Raw genomic sequence first — 14084 nt, forward strand, 5'->3', positions numbered from 1 at the left:
GGAGAAGGGAAAGTCTGTAGGTTACATGTTCATGGCCCGTTGGGGTCTGAATTGCCGTTGCTCCAATGTCACAGCCAGAGAGCATGGCAGGGGATGTGGACAGTCAGGCTGCTGGCCCCTGGCTGTGGACCAGGCTTCTGGGTAGAGAAGAGAGGAAGTAACCGATGCTTGTTTTACAGACATGAAGTGGGAATAACGATGCTCAACTAGCGGGGCTATTTTGAAGCTTGAACAAACCTGGTATTTGGCACAGGACAAGTGTTTGAAAATGGGAGCTGTCTAGTTGTCAGTGTGATTTAGCTGAGGGTGGTCTGACTGCAGCACTGTCTCCCACTGGGTGATGAGCAAAGTTGACGCAGCGGTTCTCTCTGGCTAAGTGGGTTTTCTTCCTTTTCAAAAAGTTTCTTTTTAAAAAATTGTGAAACATGACACACATAAAGCCCATAAGACATAAATAACTGCACGATGAAAACTCATAAAGAAAAGTCCCAAGTGACTACTACAATGTAACTACTACCCAGGTTAAGAGATGGAATATTGTCAGTGCTCAGAAGCACCCACCCCCACCCCATGTGTCTTTTCCAGGTCATGTACCTCGTCTCACCCACATAGTTGTCCTTTATCCTTTCATGGAAATGGCATTTTTGCTTTTACATGTATACTTGCAAAGTTAAGTTATATATCTATGTATATGTATATAATTTGTACATAGTTTTATGTATATATATTTATAAATACATGTATATATACACATAACCTACATATATTCCCAAATATTATTATTATTTTGCCTGTGTTAAAAGTTTATATAGGGTGGGCCATGGTGGCTCAGCAGGCATAGTTTTCACCTGCCATGCCAGCAACCCGGGTTCAATTCCCGGTGCCTGCCCATACAAAAAAAAAAAAGAAAAGTATGTAAATGGGTTCCTGTTTTGGTTTGCTAAAGCTGCTGGAATGCAATATACCAGAAATGGAACAGCTTTTTAAAAAGGGAATTTATGATGTTACAAGTTTACAGTTCTAGGGCTTTAAAAATGACCAAATTAAGGCATCCACAGAAAGATTCCTTGACTCAGGAAAGGGTCGATGATGTTCGAAGTTTCTCTGTCAGCTGGGAAGGCACATGGTAATGTCCGCTAGCTTTCTTTCCCAGCAGGGGGCATTTAGTTTCTGCATCTCTGAACATCTGGGTTTCGCATTGGCTCTGTCAGCTCTGAAGCTTTTTCTAAAATGGTTGCCTCTCAAAAAACCCACCTTGAATGGGTGGAGAAACATCTCCATGGAAACCACCCAAAAATATTGATGGAGGATTAAAGAACATGACTTTTCTAGGGTATACAACAGTTTCAAAACAATGCAGATCTTATGTGTTCTTTTGTCTTCTTTCATGTATTATTATAGTTGTAAGATGCATGCACATTGTTTTAGTAGCTGAAGTGTATGCATTTTTATTGCTGTGTAGTAAGGTCTTTATAGGAGTATGCCACATTTTTATTTTGTTTTGTGTTTTTAGTAAGCTAATAACATTTTGTTTATCCATTCTACTGGAGAGGTTCATTGGGTATTTTCCAGGTTGGGGTAATTGCTCACAATGATGATATAAACAGGAATTTTGTGAGCAGATTGCTAGTGTTGGTAGCTTAAAATCAGTCATGTTGGGAGTATTTATACCATGGAAACTAGCAAATGCCACATATCAGGTTAGAAAATTGGTTAACCACACCAATGGAAAAGACTATGCCACGCTATGTCTATCATAAATCCTATCCTTACACATATGGAAATATTTTTATGCTATCTCTATGATTTCATTCTTCTCTTGATCTGTCCCTGTTCTAGCTTGCAAGCTGTTAGAATGCAGTATACCTGAAACTGAATGACTTTTAAAAAGGAGAATTTATTAAGTTGCAAGTTTAAGTTGCAAGAATTAAGTTCTAAGGATGTGGAAATATCCAAATTATAGCAAAGCTATAAAAATGTCCAATCTAAGGCATCCAGGGAAAGATATCTTGGTTCAAGAAGGCTGATGACATTCAGGGTTTCTCTCTTAGCTTGAAAGGCACAGGGCGAGATCTGCTAACTTTCTGTCTTGGCTTCTTGTTTCATGAAGCTCCCCTGGGGGCCTTTTCTTCGTCTCCTAAAGTCTCTGGCTGGTGGGCTCTGTAGCTTTTTCTAAAATGGTTACCTCTTAAAAGGCTCACCTTGAATGGGTGGAGACATTCTCTGTGGAAACCATCTAATCAAGAAGTGACCACAATTGGGTGGGTCACATCTCCATGGAATAATCTAAAAGCTCCCACCCAACAATATTGAATGAGGATTAAAGGATATGGCTTTTCTGGGGTACCAACAGATTCAAACCAGCGCAATCCCCATACCAAAGTCACACTGTCTTATAAACGACAACTTTGTAAGACAAAGTCTTGATAACTGGTAGAGAATGTCTTGTTACCTCCCAAGAATACCTTGCTCAACCTTGCTCTTGGGTTTCTTTGTAAATTTAGATCCAGCTTGTTAAGTATTTACAGAAAAATGTGTTGGAATTTTAATTGAGGGGTTACATTGAATCTGTAGATGAATTTTGGGAAGAAATGCATATTTTTATCCATTTTAATGAGTGTTATGGAAATTACTCATTACTGTGTAATTCTGATTGCATATATTTTTCTCCTAGTTTGAGTTTGTCATTTACCTTTGTCCATAGTGTTTCTTACCTTGCAGAACCACTTTATTTTTATGAAACAAAGCTTGTCAATCTTTTCCTTTATAACTTCTAGGATTTGTGTTATAAGATTAAAAATCCAACTGAATTTAAATAATTCTCAAATTTTTCTTCTACTATTTAATGGTTTCCTTAATAATTAAAATCCAAAGATTTTAATTTTGGTCTATCTTAATTTTCTATTATAATGAAGTGTGGAGGTAGCTTTCTTTCTCCTTCTCTTTGTTCTTTTTCTTCCCTCCCCTTCTTCCTCCCTCCCTTCCTTACTATTCCTTTCTTTCAAGATGGCTAACCTATTGTCCCACACCATTTATTAAACAATCCATCCTTCCCTACTCATATGAAATGCCACTGTTCTTATAAACTAAATTTCTATAAGCATTTGAGCCTATTCTTGGACTTTCTTTTTTGTTTCATTATCTATTCATTAAAAGTATCAATGTATATAGAAATATGCTGCAAGTAACACATACCAGCCATGTATAATTTAAAATATTTCAGTAGCCACATTTTATAAAGTTAAAAAAGTAAATTAATTTTAATAATATATTTCATTCAACACATTTTACCCACATATTATTATTTCAACATGAAAATTGAAATAAAATCAAATAAAAATATAATGACATAGTTTACATTCTTTTTTTTTTCATACCAGGTCTTAGAAATCTGGTATGTATTTTATACTTACAGCATATCTCAGTTTGGACTAGCCATATTTCAAGTATTCAAAAGCCACACATGGCTAGTATCTACTGTATTAGATACTCAAGTCTATATATTTGTTACTGCAGGTATAGAGTAGTCTTAACTTTATGGTTAGTTTAGCCTTGTTACAGAGCTCTGGCCCTTGCAGGCTAGTTTCAATGAAGTCTCTTCAGCCATGTTGGTTGGAACTTTGACATCTTCAAGTCCTGTGTGACTATGGTAGTTTGAAACTGTTATGTACCCTCAGAAAAGCCATAACCTTTTCCTAATCCAATCTTCTGGGGCCAGACTTATTGTTTAGGGTGGAATTTTTTGATTTGATTGTTTCCAAGGAGATGTGACACACACAATTGTGGATATGGCCTTTTGATTAGATGGAGATATGACTCTGCCCATTCAAGATGGGTTTTGATTAGTTTACTGGATTCCTTTAAAAGAGTAAACATTTTGGAGGAAGCTCAGATGCTGGTAGAACAGTTGCTTCAGAGCCAACAGAGAAGCAGATATTTGAAGATGCTTGGAGTGCCTACAGAGAGAGCAGATGTCTGGATACGGACATGCAGAGATGCAGAGCCCAGCAGATGACGCCATGTGCCTTCCCATGAGATGCTGAAGCCAGAACCCAGAGTTGTGACCCAGAGGAGCTAAGCAAAGGCCCACAGACCCAGAGAGGAAACCAATGGCAACAGAAGCTGGAAGCAATAGAACTGGGAACAAGGACCAGACGATGCCAGCCACGTGCTTTCCCATGTGACAGACACTGAATGCCTTAGTTTGGACATTTTTATGGCATTAGAACTGTAAAGTTGTAACTTCATAAATTTCCTTTTTAAAAGCCATTCCATTTCTGGTATGTTGCATTTCTGACAGCTTTAACAAACTGAAACAGTGACTTTGGAAATCTATATTAGTCACGGTTCTACAGAGAAACAGGAACATCAGGAGATATATATGAAGAATTTGCTCATGCAACTAAGGGGGCTGGCAAGTCCAAAGTAGGGCAGGCTGCAACTTGTAAATATGGTGATGAAATCCTGAATCCAGATTCCCCAAGGAAAGCTGGCAGTCTGAAGATTCTGGCAAGACTCAATGTTGAAGTATTTGACCAAACAACTAGACACCATAATCTAGCAAGTTAATATGGAAAATTAATCATAATAGTATACTCCTTGTCAACTTGGTACCCATACACTTCTCCTTAAACCATACTTAATGTCTGTGCTGGTTTAAAAGGAAGTATGCCCCCTAAAAAGGCATGTTTTAATCAAAATCCTGTTTCATAAAGGTAGAATAATCCCTATTCAATACTGTATGTTTGAAACTGTGATCAGATCATCTCCCTGGATGATGTGATTTAGTCAAGAGTGGTTGTTAAACTGGATGAGGTGACGACGTCTCCACCCATTTCTGCAACTGGTCACATGGTCATAGCTGATATGTATAACTACCTTCTTCTGCTACCAAATCCATAATCCCTTTGCCTTCAACAAGGACTTCAGCTGGTCGTGGATCTTTGCCTAGCGGGTGACACGAACTTTCATTCTTAAGGGTCTAGGTAGTCCTGCCTGCATTGAGTTTCATAGTTTCCATTGGCTTCAATCACACCTTAAGTTATCTCCTGTATTCCAAGCATACTCGTGCTTAACTCCATTGTGTAATAGCAGTCAAATTTTCCCTTGGTAATTAGGATCAATCACCCCAGCAAGTACAGTAACTCTTCTTTGCCAGAGGCATGAATTGAGCCTGAATTGGTCAGTTGGCAGTTTCAACTTCAGTTCAACTGAATCATTGTGTGCCTCCTGGTGGAAGCACTATTCCCTTTGGGGACAGGAGGCAAAAATTTTGTGAGTGGATCACTATGGGTAATAGTGAGTGATTGGTTTATTGGAGTCCTATAAAAAAGGAAACATTTTGGAGAAAAGAGATTGAGAGAGAGCAGAGAATGCTGTAGCACTATGAAGCAGGGAGTTCATGAGCGAGCGACCTTTGGAGATGAAGAAGGAAAACACCTCCCGGGGAGCTTCATGCAACAGGAAGCCAGGAGAAGAAGCAAGTAGATGATGCTCTGTTTGCCATGTGCCCTTCCAGCTGAGAGAGAAGCCCTGACCGTGTTCACCATATGCCTTTCCACTTGAGAGGGAAACCCTGAACTTCACCAGCCTACTTGAACCAAGGTATCTTTCCCTGGATGCCTTGATTGGACATTTCTATAGACTTGCTTTAACTGGGACATTTTCTCGACCTTAGAACTGTAAACTAGCAACTCATTAAATTCCACCTTTTAAAAGCCATTCCATTTCTGGTATATTGCATTCTGGCAGCTAGCAAACTAGAACAATGTCCAAATAAAGAAAATGATGATGTTATCCTTCTGCCTAACATGATACAATTGTCCTTCATACAATAAAAAATGTACTTTTTTCTTAGAAAAGAATGCAAGTCCTTGGATAATATTCACACTTCTCCTTGTTATCCTGCAACTTAAATATTATGATGTAAAGTTAATACAATATGCTAGATGATGGGGGAATAAGAAAGGGAAGAAAACAAAGAGATTACATACACACAGAAATTCATAACAAAATAAAGAAAAAATGCTCATAAAATTATAGTCATTTCTGCAACTGGTCACATGGTCATAGCTGATATGTATAACTACCTTCTTCTGCTACCAAATCCATAATCCCTTTGCCTTCAACAAGGACTTCAGCTGGTCGTGGATCTTTGCCTAGCGGGTGACACGAACTTTCATTCTTAAGGGTCTAGGTAGTCCTGCCTGCATTGAGTTTCATAGTTTCCATTGGCTTCAATCACACCTTAAGGTATCTCCTGTATTCCAAGCATACTCATGCTTAACTCCATTGTGTAATAGCAGTCAAATTTTCCCTTGGTAATTAGGATCAATCAACCCAGCAAGTACAGTAACTCTTCTTTGCCAGAGGCATGAATTGAGCCTGAATTGGTCAGTTGGCAGTTTCAACTTCAGTTCAACTGAATCATTGTGTGCCTCCTGGTGGAAGCACTATTCCCTTTGGGGACAGGAGGCAAAAATTTTGTGAGTGGATCACTATGGGTAATAGTGAGTGATACCACTCCCATTTCCATCCCTTAATTCCTGGACTTGTGTTTCCTGGCCATGTGACAAACAGCACCACATATTGGATGCTGATTTAGGGCATATATAGCTTCCTGTAAAACAATGCCCCAGCCCTGCGAGGTATTGCTCCCCAATCTTTAAAAGGCCATTCCACCATTGTATAAATCTAGCTGTTTCAGAATGATGGGGAATATAGTAAGACCAGTGTTTTCCTGAGAGTGATTCCATTCCTGCTCTTCATTTGCTGTGAAGTGAGGATCTTGAACAGAAGCAATGCTGCGTGGAAAACCATGATGGTAGATAAGGCATTCTGTAAGTCTGTGGATGGTAGTTTTGGCAGAAGAATTGTGTGCAAAGAAGGCAACTCTGTATCCAGAGTAAGTGTCTATTCCAGGAAGAACAAAATGCTGCCCCTTCCGTGATGGAAGTGGTCCAATGTAATCAACATGCTGTAAGGTATCATTGGGGAATGGTGTGATATCAGGGTCAGAGTGTTGGTTTCTGCTGGTGGAAGATTGGGCACTCAGCACTGGCTGTAGCCTGGTTGGCCTTGGTGAGTAGTAGTCCGTGAGGCTGAGCCCATGTATAACTCCATTCCTACCATCCTGGCCACTTTCTTCTTGACTCTATTAGGCAATGAAAGTGGTGGCTGTGGAAAAAGGCCAACTGATATACACAAAGCGGTTCATCCTATCCACTTTATTATTAAAATCCTCCTCTGCCTAAGTCACTCTTTGGTAAGCATTCACATGGGATACCAGTATCTTCAATATTTTGTCCATTCAGAAAGGTCTATCTACATACATCTCCCATGAGACCTTCCTATCATCAATTTTCCAATCATGTTCCTTCCAAGTCCCTGACCATCCAGCCAAACCATTGGCCATAGCCCATGAGTTTGTATACAAATACATCTCTTGTGATTTCTCCTTCCAAGCAAAATGAACAACCAGATGAGCAGCCACTGTCCTCCAAGGACATCCCAGAAAGTGGCTGTAGTGCTATGAAGCCTACTTTCAGGTTATGCTTGTATATCATGCACAACTATCTATAAGCTAAGCTTAAGTTTTCTTCTCTTTAGTCAGTTTATCATAGGGAACTCCTAAAGTGGCCGTAAGTGCAGACTGAGGAAGACAAGGTAACATGGCAGAAATGGGTGCCATGGGGCATGTGGGCCACCTCCTCATGTAACTTACCTCAGGACATGATCAAACCTGATCTCATATATACCACTTCCATTTAATGAGGAAGTACTGCTGTGTACACCTAGCTTTATGGCTTGGTGGGTCAGATAGCACCCAGCTCAGGTTTCATGGTAACTTCATGGTCTGTTGTTTAGTGTTCAGTCTCTACTAAGGCCAAACCAAAAGTGATTTCTCAAGAAGAGTGTAATTATTTCTACAGGACAATAGGGCTTTGCTTCACAATCGTAAGGGTCTCCACTGTGATTCTCTTATAGGGGTCTGTCAAAAGCTCTAAATTGCTTCCCTATTGTCACTGATACTTGAAGCACTATTGGATATGCTAGATTATATGATCCAAGCCACCTGAATCTGTTGCAGAGTTTTCTCTTCTGAGTCCCACTCAAAGCTAGAACCTTTTCAGATCATACTAAATGGGTAATATGGTGCTTTCAAAATCTAAAAAGCTCAAATAGGCATTAATTCTCTTTTTTGTTTGTAGAAAGGGTCAGCTACAGAAGCTTATCTTTCATCTTAGAAGGAATATCTCAACTTGTCCCATATCACTAGACAACCTAGAAATTTCACTGAAGAGGAAGGCTCCTAGTTTTTTGTCGAATTTATCTTCTACCCTCTGACATGCAAATGCCTTACCAATAAATGTACAGTAGTTGCTACTTCTTGCTCATTAGGTTTAATTAGCATAATGTCATCAATATAATGACAACTGTGATGTCTTTTGGAAGGGAAAGGCAAATCAAAATCCCTACAGACCAGAGTATGGCACAGAGCTGGAGAGTTAATGTATACCCGAGGTAGGACAGTGAAGGGTCTTTATTAACAGATATTGAGAAAATAGCACTTGCCAAATGAATAGCTGCCTACCAGGTACTAGGGGAGGTGCTAGTTTGCTCAAGCAAGGACACCACATCTGAAACAGCCACTGCAGTTGGAGTCACCATCCCCTTAAGTTTATCCACTGTCATCCTCCAAACCCCATCTGTTTTCTGCACAGCCCAAACAGGAGAGTTGAATGGGGATGTGGTGGGAATCACCATCTCTGCATCCTTCATGTCCTTGTTGGTGGCACTAATCTCTGTAGTCCCACCAGGAACGTGGTATTGCTCTTGGTTTACTATTTTACTAGGTGAGGGCAATGGCTTACCTCTACTTGTCCTTTCCTACCATAATAGCTCTCACTCCACAGATCAGGGAACCAGTGTGGGTATTCTGCTGCTGCTGAGTATGTCTATTCCAATTATGAATTCCATAACTGGAAAATTAACCATAAGATGGTTTGGGGACCCACTGGGCCCACTGTGAATTAAATCTCCACTGATCATCTGACCTCCATAAGCCCCTACTCTGACTGGTGGAATGCAGTGATGTTTTGGGTCTCCTGGAATTAGTGACAGTTCAGAGCCAGTATCCAGCAATCTCCCCAAAGTCCGATTATTTCCTTTTCTCCAGTGCACAGTCACTCTGGTAAAAGGACATGGGTTGCTTTGGGGAAGGTTGGGAGAATGATTAACCGTACAGAAGAGCAGCAGTGTCTTTCTCCAATGGGACTCAACTTTGCCTTCATTCAAGGGGTTCTGGGTCTGTAAACTCTCAAATTTGGGAATTGATTGAGGGATCATGCCTCTATTTTTTGTGATTCAAGTAATGCTTTTGTTCTCTTGACCTAGATGTCTGCCATTCATACAGAGCAAGGAAGAATTTGGTAGACTGTCCATATGGTTTGCTTGTAGTTACCCAAAGATCATCTAGCCAACGTCATAGGTCTCTACAAGTCAGAATATCCTGATACTGCCTTAACTATGCTGTCCATTACAGTAGCCACTCCCATGTTCCCTTTGGAGATTAACTGCTACCCCTTAGCCCTTCACACCCTGGGATCCAATTATCTCCATTGCCTTTAACAGGGTTCAGTGGCAGCAATTCCCACTATAATATCTGACCTACAGAAAAAAGCAGGGGTAGAGCTCTTCAGGGATGCTGGGGCTCTCCTCCCAAGTTTAATTTCTCACAGTTGTGGTTACAGGTGTGTCCTCAGGATACTCCCCAAGTGAGTGAGCAAGTGTTACATGATAAATCCAGTCTAACATTCCCATCTCCTTAAGCATTTGGATACCTTCTTCCATATTCTCTCAGGTCAGTTCTAACATCTTAACTTCATTTAGTATAGGCCACCTTTTGGTCCATGCTTCAGCCAACCAACCAACCAACCAACCAGTTTGAGCCTTTTCTACATGCCCCTCCATTCCCCACTCCCAGTTACAACACTGAATTCAGAAGCTCTACTTTGTGGGCCCATATCAATCAATTCAGCCTGATCCAGTTTATCTTCCTTCCACTATTGTCCAACACCCTTAGTATCTATTCCCACACATATTCCCCTGATTTTTGCCTGCATAAATTGGAAAAATCAAGAAGTACTTTTTTTGGTGGGATTGGGGTCCATGGTCCAGGAGTCAAGCAGAACTTTTGAAGTGTAGTATAACTCCTCATGGGTCACATTTTGTACCTCACATTCAGGACCTGTTGGGTGGTTTCTGAGAAATAGTAGCAGTGTCTTGCAACTCAGGTACATCGGCGGATTGATTCTATTACAGGTTCCTCTGGCAAAGCAGGGTTAATCTTTTCATGTGGAGGTAGAAGAACCACTTCCTCAGAAAGGAAGGGCTACCATTACAGGTTTATCTGGCAGCAGAAGACTCAGCAGAACTTAGGGGCTCAATGCTCATCCTGATCTGCCCAAATATCCTCATACCAGTGTTCAGGATCCCACTCCTTCCCAATAAACACCCGACATTAACAGCAGATACCATGCCAGTTTGGGAATTCAATTTAAGTTGTGATTCAAATACAATGAAATTCTGTATTTGGTTTTCAAAAATCTCAACTCTGAGGCTACAGAAGATAAGGGTTTCTTCAGGCCATACATAAAAACTTTCATATCATTTATGCTGCACTTTAGTTGGGAATTTGGGAACTTTATCCAGCATATTTAGGAACAACCATCCAATCTCATTTCTCTTGCTAGCCTAGCAAAAAAATATTCTAAGATACCAAATCCATGGTCACCCAGAACATACAGGCATTTACTAAGTATTTTAGGAGGGGTATTCAATGGAGATATTTGCATATTTGTTTGGCCACATCATGCTATGGGCTCTCAGCATCTCTTTACCACTGGATTTAGTCAACAGTACCTTTCAAACTAATCATATTAAAGAACCAATTCTCAAAACCCCAGGGCAATTTCATAAAACTTATCCCTAAGATTCTGATCCTTCAGAACCACACTCAGTACCAAAATCCATATCAGTCAGGGTTCTCCAGAAAAACAGAACCAACAGGATATTTGTGTATGTGTGTGTCTGTATTTATACACAGGGATACATACACATATTCACATATATATATACATAATCTCACATATATATACACATAATATACATATATACACATATATGTATGTATTAAAATATTTATTATAAGGAATTGGCTCATGGCAAGCTGGCAAGCCCACATTCTATAAGACAGGCAGCAGGCTGGAAATTCCAGTAGAGGTGATTAGTAGAGTCTGAATTCTCCAGGGGAAGCTGGAAAGCTGGAAATACCAGCAAGATTTGATGTTGAAAAGTCTTGAGGCAGAATTTTTTCTAACCTCTGGAATCTTCTGTTCTTGCTGTCAAGACTTCCAATTGTTTGATTGAGGCTGACCCACAGTATGAAGTGTAATCTCCTTTACTTAAGGTCAACTGGTTGTAGATGCTAATCCCATCTACAAAATAATCTCCACAGCAATATCTAGGCTAGCATTTGACTAAACAACTAGACACCATAACCTAGCCAAGTCAACACGGAAAATTAAACATCAGAGCATCATTCGGCTTGGAATCCTCCAGTAGTTCTTTCCTCTGTAGTTGTTCTTTCTCCAGGTCTTGAAATCTCACCTCTGCATCTACACTGCATCTACACATAGTAATCAGCCAAAGATTCAAGGGAACCCCTGAACAGATTTCTGGAGTTCTTTCTCTGGGTAACACCCTTCTTTCCAATACTTTGCCCGGTAAAATCCAATAGCCCCAGGCTCTTAAATTCCAATCTCAGTTTTTTAATTTGAGCGAGATCCCTGTGCTCTGCCTGGGGATGTCTCTGTGCTGCAGTCTGGAAAGTGCCTCCTGGCAGAAGGTTGGGGGGATCCCAGCACTCAATTATTCGTCTTTCTTTCTAGAGGGATCACAATTTGTGTTGGTGGGGGGAGGGGTGGGAGTGTGATCCTAGTAGTTCTTTATTTTTTTTAAGTTTTAAAATTGTATTATATAACATACATACAAAGCAAAGAAAGAAAAAGGCAATAGTTTTCAAAGCACTCTTCAACAAGTAATTACAGGACAGATCCCAGAATTTGTCATGGGCTACCATATCATCCTCTCAGGTTCTTCCTTCTAGCTGCTTCAGAGCATTGGAGGTTAGAAGGAAAAAAAAAATATATATATATATATATATATTATCATCACTTTTTTTTTCTTTTTTGGTGAAAAATAACATATATACTAAAAAACAATAAATTTCAAAGCACAGCACAACAGTTAGTTGTAGAATAGATTTCAGAGTTTGGATGCATTACAATTACACAATTTCCGGTTTTTACTTCTAGCTGCTCAGTATCTTAATACTGGAGACTAAAGGAAATATCAATACAATGATTCAGCAATCATACTCGTTTGTTAAACCCTACCTTCTCTGTTTAACTCCACCATCACCTTTGATCTTTCTGTTTCACTCTTTAGGGATATTTGGGCTATGGCCATTTAAAATTTTTCATGTTGGAAGGGGCTGTCAATAATATGGGGCAGGGAGATGGAACTAGCTGATATTCTGGAGAGGCTGGGCCATCTAGGTTTCAGGACTGATCTGATCCAGGGACACATCTGGAGGTTGTAGGTTTCTGGAAAGTTACTCTAGTGCATGAAATCTTTGTAGAATCTTACATATTGTCCTCGGTGTTCTTTAGGATTGGCTGGAATGGTTTTGGTTGAGGTTTGACAGGTTATGATAGGTAGCAACATCTAACTGAAGCTTGCATAAGAGTGACCTCCAGAGTAGCCTCTTGACTCTATTTGAACTCTCCCAGCCACTGATAATTTATCAGTTACACTTTTTTCCCCCTTTTTGGTAAGGATGGAATTGTTGATCCCATGGTGCCAGGGCCAGACTCATCCCTAGGAGTCATCTCCCATGCCACCAGGGAAACATTAAGCCCTGGATGTTATTATTGCCAGAAACAGCAGCCCTGCCTCAAAAACAAAACAAAACAAAACAGTCTTTGGATTTATTTATTAGTTTATTCTCTGGTTCCTTTATGATTACTTTTATCTTTATTAATTCCTTCTTATTGTCTTCCTTAATTCTATTATTCTTTTTACAACTTCATTTACTTTTTTCTTGTTTATTAGAATATTTAAGGCTATGAATTTTTCTCTGAGGACTGCTTTAGCTATATTCCACAGGTTCTGATATGCAATGTTTTCGTGGTCATTATTCATAAGATAGCCTGCACTTTTGATTTTGATTTTCCTTTTGGCCAAGAATTGTTTCAGAGATTTTTACAATTTTTGAGATGGTAGAACTTTTTGTTTTAGTTTTTTGGTTTTGCTATTAACATTTAGTTATATCGCATCCTAAATAAAGTGATCTGTGCTGTTTACAATTTTAGGAAATTACTGACGTTTTCTTTGTAACTTAACGTACAGTCACAGTGATTTTACCATGGATCTTTGTAAACAAATTATTATTTACTTTTTAGGGCATAAATTGTTGACTGACTTCAAATGAGCAAATGGTAGCAAATTGAGCATACAAAATAAATTTAAACATACAAAAATACCATATGGGTGAGTGTATATGTATATTTTTACATTGTATGTCAGTGTAAGATTCTACTTTAAAATGAGATTTCAAACTGAAATAAGTATGAAAATCGCTAGCCTAGGTGATTTCAAAGATCACCTCGAATGGGTATCCAAGTGTACTAGAGAGACCTCTGGGTAGCTTTGAGATCAAAGGGAACCTAAAGGATTCTTTCCTCTCATTTTTTTAAATTCCTTTTCTTTTTTTCTTCTACAGAATATGCTAATGAAAAGCTTGGATTACACAGATCCAGGGCAGGTGCTTGTACCCTTCTATTATGAACAAGTGAGATCACCTTGAACATTTTAATTGGTCTTAGGAAAAGCAAAGGCGGAATGAAAATTTAATTGTCCTAGACCTTTGTTCAAAATGTCATTTTTTTCCATCTCTACTGTAAGGAGTGTAAGGCCTGGCCCGGTAGCCTCTGGCTGGAAGGCCCCCACCTGAACTAAAA

Source organism: Tamandua tetradactyla, chromosome 3 (genome assembly GCF_023851605.1).
Source record: "Tamandua tetradactyla isolate mTamTet1 chromosome 3, mTamTet1.pri, whole genome shotgun sequence".
NCBI lineage: Eukaryota > Metazoa > Chordata > Mammalia > Pilosa > Myrmecophagidae > Tamandua > Tamandua tetradactyla.